We start from the raw sequence: 14,089 nt of genomic DNA, 5'->3' as shown, positions 1-14,089 counted from the left end.
AAAGCCCTCAGAGCCCAGGACAGAGATGTAATGATCAAACCTCTCTGGATTATCAGGAACATAAAGCGGCATCACTTCTGATCGTCTCACACTGGTCAGATCTTCATACAGGTGGAGTTCTGGATCAGCAGTGTTTGGGTCCAGAATGAGAGGAGTGTAGGAGACCATGTCCTTCATGTTGTTCCAGATGCTGAAGGTCAGGTTGCCCAGGTGTTTGGCCTGGTCTATCAGAGCTCCTGAGGGCAGCTGTGGATCATCCAGCAGGGGGCAGCGCTGGACTCTTTCCACTGCAGCCTTGTAGTTGTGCAGGAATGAGACGTCTTCAGCTCTCAGCTCCTCCTCTGTGGCTCTGACTGTGTCTAAAAGAGCTGCTATCTCTCTGCTCAGAGCCTCCATCTTCTCCTTCATCATCCAACTCTTCTGCTCCTCTTCCTCCCTCAGTGCAGCCAGCCTGGCCTCCTCTTCCTCTGCTAGAAACTGCTGAAGCTTCTTAAACTGCTCCTTAATCTGCCTCTCTGTGTGTCGGGTCTCGAACTTAATGTGTTCTGCTGTTTGATCAAACTTCACTTGAACTTCTTCACAAACCTTTAACTTCTTCTTTAAGGGCTCCAGAGTTTCCTGAAGTTTCTTCTTGTGTTGTTGTGCAGCTTCATCGATGGGTCTGAATCTGTGATTGGTGTGTTTTTCTGAGTCTCTGCAGACGACACACACTGGCTGCTGATGGTCCAGACAGAAGAGTTTGAGTTTCTCAGAGTGCAGACTGCAGAGAGCCTCTGAAGCTCTCTGATCTCTCTCCTGTAAGAACGACTCACACAGGTTCTTTAAAGCCAGATTTAAAGGTGGTTCAGACCTTGAAGATCTTCTCTTACAAACTGGACACTCGTGTGTTGGTCTCTCTCTCCACCATCTCTTCAGACAGTCTTTACAGAAGCTGTGGCTACATGACAGAAGAACAGGATCTCTGAAGACCTCCTGACAGACCTGACAGCAGAGATCCTCCTCTGATCTGGAAGCCATTGAGTCTGTGAGTGAAGCTGAAAACAGCAGACAGGAAGTACAGTCAGTCCTGGCTCCCCTCCCTCCTCTACCACCTTCACTGAAACTTCCTTTGAGTCGTGTTTTTGCTCAAACTCACATTCAGTGTGTGGAGCGTCAGCAGCTTGAAGCAGCAGTGTTGGAGTTTTCCACTTTTCTCTCCTGTAGCTGGACTCACTCAGAGGAAGCTGCTAGTTTGGTCTGAACTCAGTCTGATCGTCTGTGCGTCTCTCTTTACTGAGGAAGAAGAACTTCCTGTTTCCTGGTTTGTCGCATTTGAGTGACGTGACAGATCGAGCTTCTTTCCACTTCCTGTTATAAATGTGTGAGTATGACAGCATATCTCATTTCACATGCAGGTCAGAGCATGAAAGCTGTGATGCAGCAGTTTGAGAAAAATTGCTGCTGATATAAAATATTTTTTGTGGTTTTACAAAATATATAAAAGAGCAGAAAGAAAAGAAATAAGTGTAAAGAGTGCAGCAAAATGCATGTTTTAGTGTGAGTTGGTTCATCTGATCTGGTTGTGTAAAAGTCACTGCATGACACTGAGTGTTACTTTTGTGTTACTGACACTCATCTCTGACTCAGAGAAACGATTTCTCCCCTGTGATGTTCACACAGTGGTGAGTTACATGTGTGACGAATTTTTACTCTTTTATAGAATTAAAGTTTTGCTTTTCTCTTACTTTCTTTTTTCTGTTATTTACTAAAAAATCTCTCAAAGAAATAATGAATTCTCCACACGTGTTTGAAGGTTGCATGCAAATATCATGTGATCTAAAAGTCAAATATCTGCTGATGGAGCAAAAAAAGGCCAGATGTTCAGCAGCTGTATTGCTGCATGACATCAGCCCACAGCAGCAGAGACCGTGGAGCCAACATGTGAGAAACAAAGCAACACGCTGAACATCTGAACCACAGCAGGAAGTGCGACTCTTTGTAGACCTGTGGACAGGAAACACACAGCAGGTCCTGATCAGTAACAGGGTCCAAATACAAACATGTGTTTATCAGCATCTGTATATATGAGCACACAGAGAGCTCAGCTGGACACACACTTCAGTCCTCCATCAAACACAACACACCTACACACTGTTTCCACCAGCTGCAGCACAGTCCAGTCTTTACAGTCAGGGAGGGCTTTTAATGTGAAAGGTACCATGCAGGAAGTTTCAGAGGAACAGAAGAAGAACCAAAGGATGGTCTGTGATGTTAAGGTTAGTGTGATCAGCATCAGCTGGAAATATGAAACATATCAAACATGTGAGGAAGAAGCAGCAGCAGCTCACACGTTTACCACAACCACACACAGTCCTCTGAGAGCAGCGTGGCCTCCATCTTTGAAACACACAAACTCAAACGCACAAACTCACTGATTGATTATTGATTGATTGATTTTCAGAGAGAAGTAATTAAAGTTTATTTATTAAGCTCTTTTCACAGCGGTCACAAAACGCTTCACACAAAAGGCTCAAATAAACATGAACATTAAGTGGAAAAAAAGATTCAATAAGACAGTAAAATAAACAGGTAGTTTTAAAATAAATAAATAATAATTCAATAAAATGTTTGTCATTAGAAAGCCTGTAAAACAGAAACATTTGAACAGCTTTTTTAAAGAATCCACAGAGTGGACTAAACGTAGTTGTGGAGGCAGACTGTTCCACAGCCTTGGTGCCACAGACTGAAAGGCTCTGTCACACTTAGTCTTTAGTCGTGTACAGGGAACAACTAACACATCATGAGTCCGTGAACGGAGACAACCAGCAGCATATATTTTGTAAGAAGTTGAGATAAATAATCTAGGACGTGATCATTTAGTGTTCTGTGTGTTAAAACAAGAATTTTGAAACAAATCCTGAAATTTATTGGGAGCCAATATAAAGAAGATTAAATAGCAGTAATGTGAGCTCGCTTGTTAGAACATGTTAGTCGTCTGGCTGCAGCATTTTGTATAACTTGGAGGTGAGAACGACATGATGTGTCCAGGCTGGTAAACAGGACATTACAATAATCTAAACACGATGACACAAATGTATGAACATTTTTTTCCAGTTCAGCCGAGGAGACCATATGTCACAGTTAGAAATGTTCCTTAAATGAAAGAAACAGGAACGAGACAGATTTTATATGTGAGTTGAAGCCCAGAGAAGAATCAAATATTCCACCAAGATTTTGAATGTTGGACTTAAAGTTGAACAAAAAGAAGCAAGAACCAATTTTATATTTGTAGTTCATGAGGAGCTGTGATTACGGTCTCAGACTTGTTGGTGTTTAAGACAAAGTATTTGCTACAGAGTGAATCAGTCCCCTGATTTAAGCAGTGGACTAGGGTGGATAGACTATTGAGCTGATGAGGCTGAATGTCAATGGCATAGAAATGATAAGAAATGTTATTAAAAGACTGAATAATGCCATCCGAGGGGGCGGTGTGGCAGCAGTTTTTCACACCAGCCTATTAATCAACCAAAGACCAAGACAGACTTTTAATTCATTTGAAAGCCTGATGCTTAGCCTCGTCCACCCCAGCTGTAAAACTCAGAAACCAGTCTTACTTGTTATCTTCTATCGTCCACCTGGGCCTTACACAGAGTTTCTCTCTGATTTCTCAGACTTTTTATCTGATTTAGTGCTCAGCTCAGATAAAATAATTATTGTGGGTGATTTTAACATCCATGTAGATGCTAAAAATGACAGCCTCAACATGGCATTTAATCTGTTATTAGACTCAATTGGCTTCTCTCAAAATGTAAAAGAACCCACCCACCACTTTAATCACACTCTAGATCTTGTTTTAACGTATGGCATAGAAACTGAACATTTAACAGTGTTTCCTGAAAACCCTCTGCTGTCTGATCATTTCCTGATAACATTTACATTTACAATAATTGATTACACAGCAGTGGAGAGTAGACTTTATCACGGTAGATGTCTTTCTGAAAGTGCTGTAACTAAGTTTAAGAATATAATCCACCCACTGTTATCATCTTCAATGCCCTGTACCAACATAGAGCAGAGCAGCTATCTGAACGCTACTCCAACAGAGGTCGATTATCTTGTTAATAATTTTACCTCCTCACTACGTACGACTCTGGATACTGTAGCTCCTGTGAAAACTAAGGCCTCAAATCAGAAGTACCTGACTCCGTGGTATAATTCTCAAACACGTAGCCTAAAGCAGATAACTCGTAAGCTGGAGAGGAAATGGCGTGTCACAAATTTAGAGGACCATCATTTAGCCTGGAGAAATAGTTTGCTGCTTTATAAGAAAGCCCTCCGCAAAGCCAGAACATCTTACTATTCGTCACTGATTGAAGAAAATAAGAACAACCCCAGGTTTCTCTTCAGCACTGTAGCCAGGCTGACAAAAAGTCAGAGCTCTACTGAGCCAACAATCCCTTTAACGTTAACTAGTAATGACTTCATGAACTTCTTCACAAATAAAATTTTTATCATTAGAGAAAAACTTACCAATAATCATCCCACAGATGTAATATTATCTACAGCTACTCTTAGTACCATCGATGTTAAGTTAGACTCTTTTTCTCCAATTGATCTTTCTGAGTTAACTTCAATAATTACTTCCTCCAAACCATCAACGTGTCTTTTAGACCCCATTCCTACAAAACTGCTCAAAGAAGTCCTGCCATTAATTAATTCTTCGATCTTAAGTATGATCAACCTATCTCTAATAATCTAATAATAAGACAGACTGAGAAGACCGCTCGTGAAAACGACCAATCTGCGGATCCACACACGATGAACACACAGAGTGGAGTCTGTAAACAAATCTAACAGTTAACCTGCAACACAGGGTCACGTGCCTCCCTCAGTTGGGAACTCTCCTAAAATAAAGTACTGGAACGCACCGCGCGCTTTATGGCAACTTGGCTCCGCCCCCACACGTTAGTAATGTCACGTAGTGTCGGGTCGTGGGTTTTGTCACACCAGCCTCATACTTTCACAAACACAGTCGCTCTGTGTGAATCAAACCGCGGGTTCACAGTGTGCATTCAAACAGCGCTCAGAGTCAGTGTGTTCATGAGTAGCAGGAACAGCAGAAACAGCTTCATCCTCCTGTAAACACGCAGAAAACCGGCCGAACGTCCCGTTAAATTAAATGTGCCAAACTTTGAAATGTTAAATGAGTCATTCCACCGAATGGGCGCCATTTTCATCCCCTGGAAATTATATTTATAAATTCTGATGAAGATTAACTGTAAAACACATTTTCTTATTAAACAAAATGTCACACATATTGATCTGATTGAAAAATTAAGATATATGTTGTGAAGGAATAATATAAGAACTGCCTTGAATACTGAAAAAAAACAGTATTTGTCACCTGTCCTCATTACATCTTAAAATGAAACATATTGAATACAATCCTAAAGAAATGTTGGGTTTTGTGCATTTTGTGGTGACTGCATTTCCGCTCTATGCATTGCATAAATCTTTGAGTCTTGAATCTTGAATATTTCCATAGAAACCTATAATAATTTTGTTAAATATACACTTTAGTCATGTCCCTGGGTTTTCACCCAGTCCTGTTACCCTAACATATTATCCCGTGTAAAAAATGTGGAACATTGCAGAAGTCACATGCACAACAGGAAGTTGCATAAGGTGAATCTTTTAAAAGCCATGCAAAGACCAAAAGTGCGTTTTCTCATTTATTTGATATTTTAACTATGGCTGGATATCAACATACAGCCCCATTACCTTAATTATAGCTTAGTTGTTATTTGATTATTTTAAAAATACAATGTTGGGGAAAATCATTAGATCGTGCTCACTGTCCTCATACTAGCAAGGATGCCATGTGGCTATATTGCAAACTGTATGCTAAAAACTCACTCCTATTACTTTCAGTCCTGTTACTCATATAAAGAGTAGACTGAGTACCAGTTACAGGAGTGAGTAGAGTCAATGGATTAAATGATTTATTAATGAGAATATTTGTTGATTTTACTCTATTTACCTGATTTTTAAGTTGTACAGTTGAAATTACTCGAGTTGTTGAGATTTATGTTCAGTTTCGTGATATAAATAAATACTGATATGAAGTCAATGCAAAGGTGGAGAAAGACACAACATAATATCAAGGAAAGAAAAGAAACTGAACTGCACCTTGTTACCCCTCGAGACTTATTGGGACACATATATGTGCAAAATGCATGAGAATCTGGGTTGTTGTGCAGAAGCTTCACCACTTGAAAGTGATGACTGTCGATCTGGATGATCTTGTGAAAGCCATCACACAGAAAACAAACTGCATGTACGGAGAATGTTCTGAGTGCAAGGATCTCTCTTCCCAGTCTCCATCCAGTACAATGCAGAGAGTCAAGTGACTTATCTCCAGCAGGCAGTAGTGGATTAGGAGCACAAGAATGACCCCAGTGGCAAAACATCCAAAGTAAAAATCAAAAAAGAGACGAGGCTTGAAAGCACATGAAGACTTGATTCATGTTGACCTCTGAAAATGAGCTCTGAAAATATAGCACAGAGATACAAGCAGTCCACTTCAGAACATCACACCAGCACACAGATGTGCTTTATATACATACATCCTCCCATCCAACGTCCTTCTGCACAGTGTCCCCATCAAGAAATATTTTAAAGTTAGCGATGGCTGTTGTAAAGTAATACAGCGTGCACTCGGATGATAGAGACCGATTGATAATAGAGGAGTGAGACGTCTGTGAGAGATCCTCAAAAAGAAATTTGGAGGAACAGTATGCTTTGGGCAGAAGGAAGTGTGCATATGAGAAACTATGTCCTGGAGATGGAAACCAAATCAAAATCAGATAACAGGGTTGGCTGAGAGACTTGGAAAGGTGATAGTTCCAGGTTTGAACTCTGATCTTATACTGCTGATGCCACCGGCAAAAGAATTACAAATATTTTCACAATAATCAGATAACATGGCAGGAAAATCACAATGAGCAGGAGTAAGAGGTCAGGAACTTCATAACCCTGTGCTTATTATTGCTAATCAAGCTAACCGTATTAGAGGTGTTTTTTACCTATTTTTTGTGTCTGAAGTTAGTCTTTGTCCTTGCCAGGTCATTTGTCTCTGTCCTCTGTCATTTCCTTGTCTTTTATTATCCCTGTGCACTGTTGGATTCCTGATTTGTTCATTTGCTTAGATTCAGTGACTGTGGAAACTTTATATCCCTCATTTATAATTATCAGACTTTACATGTTATAAATAACATATTTATTGCAGATTAACTGTTAAGAATAGGGAACATATAACTGGATGAAATTCACAGTAAGTGCAGTTGTTTGCATTTTTTTTTCATTCTTTTCTTCAAACCAGCGTGGCACAGTACAGACATCTTCATGTTTACTATGAAAACACACACAGACCTGGGGACAGCCAATGGAGAGGAAGCAGGCAAGGGGGTAGGAAGGATGTCAGGAAATAAATTAGGACAAATAAAACAGAATAAATAAATACAAATACACTCACACACAGGAGCAGCCAGCTGTCTGTACCAAAGATCAAACTCTATTGCCCTGATCTCTGACATGATTAAGTTTGAAACCTTGAACTGTTTTTTATGTTTTGTTTTTTGTTTGTTTCTAAATCAGGAGTCTAAAATGTACAGTGTCTAAAATGCAAAGCCTGATCCTCACATTGTTTTATACTAATAATATTTCATCTATATCATAGATATATATATCTCAGTGCATCTGCCCAGATAGCAGCAACACCGAGCCCAAAAGTATGATAGGGTACTGTAATGGAACAGCAAACAGGGTCTTTATTGGATTCCACTTGCACAGCAGGATGAATCCAGAAGACACAAGGATGACAGATTCAGGCCAGACCAGGCCTGCAACTGATCCAGATATCTAACTCTTACTATTAACAGTAAAACATATTTGCTGTCAGAGAGCCATTGGTGAAGGCTGATGTTACTTAAATCTACCAATTGTTGTACTGGGGAAGGACCAAAGCTCCATACAAACTAAAGAAGAACTTTATACAATACAAAATGAAGCTCAACATTGCAAAAATGACATTATAAAAATAAAAGAAAAACAGTTAAACAACTCCTTGGTGGCAGAGCCCCTGGTGTTGATGAGGTCCGCCCCGAGTTGCTGAAGGCTCTGGACGTTGTAGGGCTGGTTGACACGCCTCTACAATGTTGCGTGGAGATCAGGGGCAGTACCCCTGGACTGGCAGACCGGGGTGGTGGTCCCCATCTTTAAGAAGGGAGACCGGAGGGTGTGTTCCAACTACAGGGGGATCACACTCCTCAGCCTCCCTGGGAAAGTCTATGCCAGGGTGCTGGAAAGGAGAGTTCGTCCGTTAGTCGAACCTCGGATACAGGAGGAACAATGCGGTTTTCGTCCTGGTCGCGGAACACTGGACCAGCTCTTTATCCTCTCAAGGATACTTGAGGGTGCATGGGAGTTTGCCCAACCAGTCTACATGTGTTTTGTGGACTTGGAGAAGGCATTCGACCGTGTCCCTCGAGGTGTCCTGTGGGAGGTGTTGCGGGAGTATGGGGTGTCTGGCCCACTGCTATGGGCCATTCGATCCCTATACAACCGTTGCAAGAGTTTGGTTCGCATTGCCGGCAATAAGTCGCACTCGTTTCCAGTGGGTGATGGGCTCCGCCAGGGCTGCCCTTTGTCACCAGTTCTGTTCATAATTTTTATGGACAGGATTTCTAGGCGCAGCCAAGTGGCGGAGGGCCTTCACTTCGGTGGCCTCAGAATCTCATCTCTGCTTTTTGCGGATGATGTGGTTCTGTTGGCTTCATCAGGTGAGGGCCTCCAGCTCGCACTGGAGCGGTTCGTAGCCGAGTGTGAAGCAGCGGGAATGAGGATCAGCACCTCCAAATCTGAGGCCATGGTTCTCAGCCGGAAAAGGGTGGAGTGCCCACTCCGGGTCGGGGATGAGTTCCTGCCCCAAGTGGAGGAGTTTAAGTATCTCGGGGTCTTGTTCGCGAGTGATGGGAGAAGGGAGCCGGAGATCGACAGACGGATTGGTGCTGCGGTTTGGAGTTGATCCGAAAGTAATGGTTTTGTACTACCAGGCTGCACTGGACAGCATAGTAAGGTACGGCATATCATTGTGGTATGGCAGGCAAAATCTAATCTGCTGCATGTGGTGTGGTCTACCATGAAGGTGATGGGGAGGACTGGAGACCTCTCAGGGACAGAGGGCTGTGTTAGACTGTCATAGACAGAAGATGAAGTGTCTCAAAACACTTTAAAATTACATTTGTTACAATACAACTTTATTTATAGAGCACAGTTAAAAAACAACATTATACCAAAGTGCTTAACAAAAAAAAGCAGAAAATAGAACATAAATATTGCAAGACCAAAACAAAGTACAAAATATGCTAACAGGTCGATGTCACTAATACACAGAAATAGCAATGAAATGCACATCAAATAAAAACATGGTAAAAGCACAAAAGCATAAAAGAAATGTATAAAAGAGAAACAGAATAAGTCTACAAATCAGGTGCAGCCAAGGCAAACGCACGGTCACCTCTAGATTTCAGCCAAGATCTCGGCTGCACCAAGATTACCCGAGTAGATGATCTTAGTGCTCTAACAAGGACAATCTAAGGAATTCGATAAGGTAGCTCGGCGCTGTGTTGTTGATAATTTAAAAAGTAAGCAGCAGTATTTTAAATTGGATACGATATTTAATGGGCGCAGTGCAGATCAGCAAGAACAGCAGTAATAGAGGCAAACCTCCCAGACCCGTCCCATCCTGGCAACAAACTGTTCCAACTTCTACAATCTGGTAGAAGGTTCCGCATCATCCGGGCAAGGACAGAGAGACTCAAGAAGAGCTTCTATCCTCAAGCCATCCGGACCCTAAACCAACCCTAAACCGACTAAAAGAAAATCGTAGGTCGCACCAGCCTTTCGCGTATATCATGGTCTATCTACCATATCGTGGTCTACACCAACCAAAGGTAGTCAGGGTGGGACCTCTCTGATAGTCCTGTCGGCCTACATGTGTGTATGTTTGAAAATGCAGGCGCATAGACAGAGGTGAGTAGTAGGCTGGGTTTCAATAACTGATTTAAAATGATTTTAGCTTGAATAAAGCAACATTAATTCATTAAATCCTGAATTCATCTTTCAATATAAATTAATTTTGCCAGGAACTCCAGGAGCTCACAAAACTATTTCAGGAACCACCAAATAGCTACAACAGTAAATGAGAGCAGGTAAACAGATTCCACACAAAGACAAACACAGAGCGCTGAGATGTTGGCTTTCTCGGTGTGTTCGTGCCGTCGGGGCTGAAAGTTGACATCTCACTGATTCTGAGCTGCAGGTTTTGTCCCTCTTTGACCCAAATGTACTTCAAGAACAGTTTCCCATCTCAAATCTCTGTTTTCTGCACAATCTTTCTTCTTATTACGCACCAGTCTACCATTGGGTTCAGCGCTGTTTTTCTTCTTTTCCCCAAAAATGTTTATTATTAATGAAATTAAAACTTTTTAAAATTATGCCAAATTGCAAAACTCTTAGCTGTGTCTCTAATCAAACCTCTGTAACATTCCTCTGCTTCACTGCAGCAGCATCAGGTAATGTTCAGATGTTCATTCATGGTTTTCTTCAGTCTTGGTTCTTCTGCAGAAGATTTTTAAGGCGGTTATCTGTTATAAAGCTGGCAACATGATGCACTGCATTTACTATGGTGAGTGTGGAAAGACCATGGCCGGCAATACTGATACACAGTGGATCCAGAAAACACATTGTATGCTGTGATAAATGCACTGCCCAAGTGTCCCCTCTCCCCACTGACTTTAAGCTGCAGGCAGCAGCAAAAAAGGTCATCAGACGATGATTAAGTTTAACATCGTCTACAATATTGCCAAAGATTGCCAAAGCACTTTAAGCACTTTTTCAGTAACTTAACTTTCTTGTAGAAATCTGCTTCAAATAAAGAACTTTGTGTTGTCAAGATTGTTAGTTAATCATTTACAAATCAATATTGTCTGTATGGCAATTTCCCCCTGAAAAAGTGCAAATGTAAAAATGTGGTCTTAATTGATGCGGTTGAAAAATCTGGGTGCAGCGAAGCAAAAGGTTAGTCAACAGCCATCACTTTATATGGCTTTAATATGCCTTTCCAAAACGGTCAGATAAAATGTTTTTAGTATCATCAGTAACTGACCCATTATTTTTAGTTGTTGTATTGCAATAATTCTCATTGCTGCATTTCTAGTTAAAAAAAATTTAAAAAAAAAAAATCAGGCTGGAGAAAAAAGATTTGTTTAAAAAGGTCAAAAATGAATATGATATCAAATATCAAATCCAAGGCAAAACTATGTACGCTCTGACCTCTGACTTTAAGCTCCACTTGTTTCTTCAGCAGGATGTTTCCCTTCCTGCTGTAGACGGTGCAGGTGTAGGTGTTTGTGTCCCAGTCTGTGGGGTGTTTCAGTTTCAGACTGAGGTCTCCAGATTTCAGCAGGTCTTCATTCATCTCTGTAATCCTGGTGCTGTTCTTCAGGCTGGTCAGAGCCGTTCTTATACACATGGACCTTCTTCTTGTTCTCCGTCCACTCCACTTTAGGGAGTTTTTTAATCAGACGAACTCTGATTTTGAAAGGCACCTGGACAGACTCCACCCCTGAATCCACCTCCACCTGGGGGACTGAGAGGACAACCAAGCACAACATGAGCTGAACAGGCAGCAGAAGCTTTTTCTTCCTCATCAGTTGGAGGTAAATTGCAGCAGACCCTTTCTGCATTTTGGATTGGAGTGGAGAAAATTTACCCACTGCTAGGTAAGAGAGGCTGGCCATACTTCTTTTATCACATCCTACTTATGTGAGGTAGTCTTTTCTGCTGGGGCTTCAATCAATATAAAAAAAACTACAGTTCAAAGCTGGACATTGAAAATGAACTCAGAGTGGCGGTTTTAAAACTCCACCCAGGTTTGAGAAGATCTGCAGCAACAAGCAGCTCACACCAGCCACTAAAACGATGTCAGGATTAAATGTGTTATTTTTACACAACAAACCTTTAATTTCTGATTTTTCCATTGAGGGAGTTTGTCAGGAGTTTTCCTGTATTGCAACTCAGGTCGGAATAAAACACTCAGACAGGTTAACGTGTACACGGGTGAGACTCAGAGAGACTCGCCCCGCTGCAGTAAAAAGGAAGAGTCTTTATTCAGAGAGCACATACAGGAAGAGAGAAAATAGAACTGCAGGCTTCCTGTGTAACTTCCCCATTTAGGAGTCTGCACAGAGTTGCAGAGTTTAAGCTGAATACTGAAAAGAGCAAACACATTTCGATAATGAAACGTACTTTTAAGCATAACATAATAAAATTCCCAAAATCCTAAGAAATCTCTTAACAGAGTTGTTTATGTTTTTCACTCCATTTTACACGGAGGACCTAAAAGAATCACACTATGAAGATGGTTTGTTTTTCTGTCATTTAAAAGAGTTTTTTATTTTATTGAACCTGCAATTTATTGATGTTGAATTTTATTTGTTCAAATGTTTACAAAGGTTTCATGTGTGAAATAAACTGCAATGGATTTTCTTGTAAAACAAAGGGGGGTTAGCAAAAAAAGGTTTGGAACCACTGGGTTAAGATGATTAGAGATAAAGATGAAAATGTACCAGCGAGTGAAGAAAGTGTGTTGAGGAGATGGAAGTAGTTTGAGAGGCTGATGAATGAGGAAAATGAAAGAGTGAGAAGCACAGATAAAGGAAACCGTGCATCATTATTTCAGAGGATTAGTAAGGAGGAAGTGAGGGCAGGTATGAGAACGATTAAGAGTGGAAAGAAAAGAGGGCAGTGGACCTTTGTGATCAGACTTTCTAACACATCCTGTTGTTTAACAAGTATCCTCTAACTTTAGAGAGAACTGATTTTCACAAACAAGGGTGATGTGCACTGTCAGTAGAAGCATAGCAGAATACAAGTGCATGCATGAGAGGCAGACAGGTGGGAAGGTGAACATGGAAGTAGCAGAAGTAGTGAAAGTAGATGAGTTTACCTACCTGGAGTCAACCCTTGAAAGGAATGGACAATGCAAAGGGAGGTGAGAAAGGAGAATGCAGGCGGGGTGGATTGGGTGGAGATCAACATCAAAGGTGATTTGTGACAGAAGGAGAGCAGCAAGGCTGTTAGGGGTGGATGCTGGAAGAGGGGGAGATGTAGGAGGATAACTTGTGGCAACCTTTAAAATGAGCAGCCAAATGAAGACAAAGTAATATAATCCAGGTGATTAATGAATGTGTATAGCCTCAGTATATTCATTCAGCCAAAAGATCTGGCACAGACACAATGTGCCTCATTTAACTGATTACTTTGGGGGACAGAGTCAAAGTGAACAAAGGCACTTTGATGGCACGACTTGGTCTCAATATAAAGAATATTGCAGAAGCTCAACATTTTCCCATCATCATCAGTGAATCAAGTTAATATTATATGAAATACAAGTAAAAACTAAGTATGCACTGACCTCTGACTTTAAGCTCCACCTGTTTTTTCATCAGGTCTCCCTCCTTGTTGTAGACGGTGCAGGTGTAGGTGCCTCTGTCCTTGTTTGTGGGTATTTCAGGGTCAGACTGAGGTCTCCAGTTTCTAGCAGGTTCATCTCTGTTCGCTTCCTGTATGCTGGGCTTTGGTCTTCAATCCTATCACAACCATTCTGGTGCACATGGACTTTGTTGTTGTATCTGTCCTTCCATTCCACTTTAGCATCTTCAGGTATATTTTTTGCTTTGGTTTTGAAAGGCAGCTTTACAGACTCCACCCCTGACTCCACCTGCACCTGACAGTCTGACAGGACAACAAACAGCATGAACTGTACAAACAGCAGCAGCAAGTTTTCAGAGTTTTAAAGAAAGCTGAAGACAGCAATTCTTTCAACTTCTGGACCTTTGAGTGACAGTTAAGGAGCCACCAGGGGACACTTGTTAACCACTAGTGTGTCTGGCACAAGAGACTCACCTGACATGAAATAGTGTTGAAAACTATATGTGAGACCCCCAAAAAACACAAGAACAAGAAGAACTACAACAGCTGTGGCCCA

At 41.3% G+C, this 14,089-nt stretch overlaps 1 long non-coding RNA gene across 3 annotated transcripts; it reads right to left on the bottom strand.

Moving 5' to 3' along the window:
• Positions 1 to 897: 897 nt before the first annotated feature.
• LOC109195599 (uncharacterized) lies at positions 898 to 13,493 on the bottom strand. Of its 3 annotated transcripts, none has more exons than XR_003217174.1 (3): positions 13,053 to 13,493; positions 1,136 to 1,983; positions 898 to 1,034 (listed from the first exon to the last, which is right to left on the bottom strand). It is a non-coding gene; the product is annotated as an uncharacterized LOC109195599 (long non-coding RNA). The 3 variants fall into 3 exon arrangements; XR_003217175.1 differs by lacking the exon at positions 13,053 to 13,493 and adding an exon at positions 2,124 to 2,141; XR_002057148.2 differs by lacking the exon at positions 13,053 to 13,493 and having other exon boundaries at positions 1,136 to 2,397.
• Between the last annotated feature and the right edge of the window lie 596 nt (positions 13,494 to 14,089).

Source organism: Oreochromis niloticus, unplaced genomic scaffold (genome assembly GCF_001858045.2).
Source record: "Oreochromis niloticus isolate F11D_XX unplaced genomic scaffold, O_niloticus_UMD_NMBU tig00000235_pilon, whole genome shotgun sequence".
In the NCBI taxonomy this organism is placed as follows: Eukaryota; Metazoa; Chordata; class Actinopteri; order Cichliformes; family Cichlidae; genus Oreochromis; species Oreochromis niloticus.
Note: the sequence above shows the minus strand (reverse complement) of the source record. Positions and strands in the feature narration are given on the sequence as shown.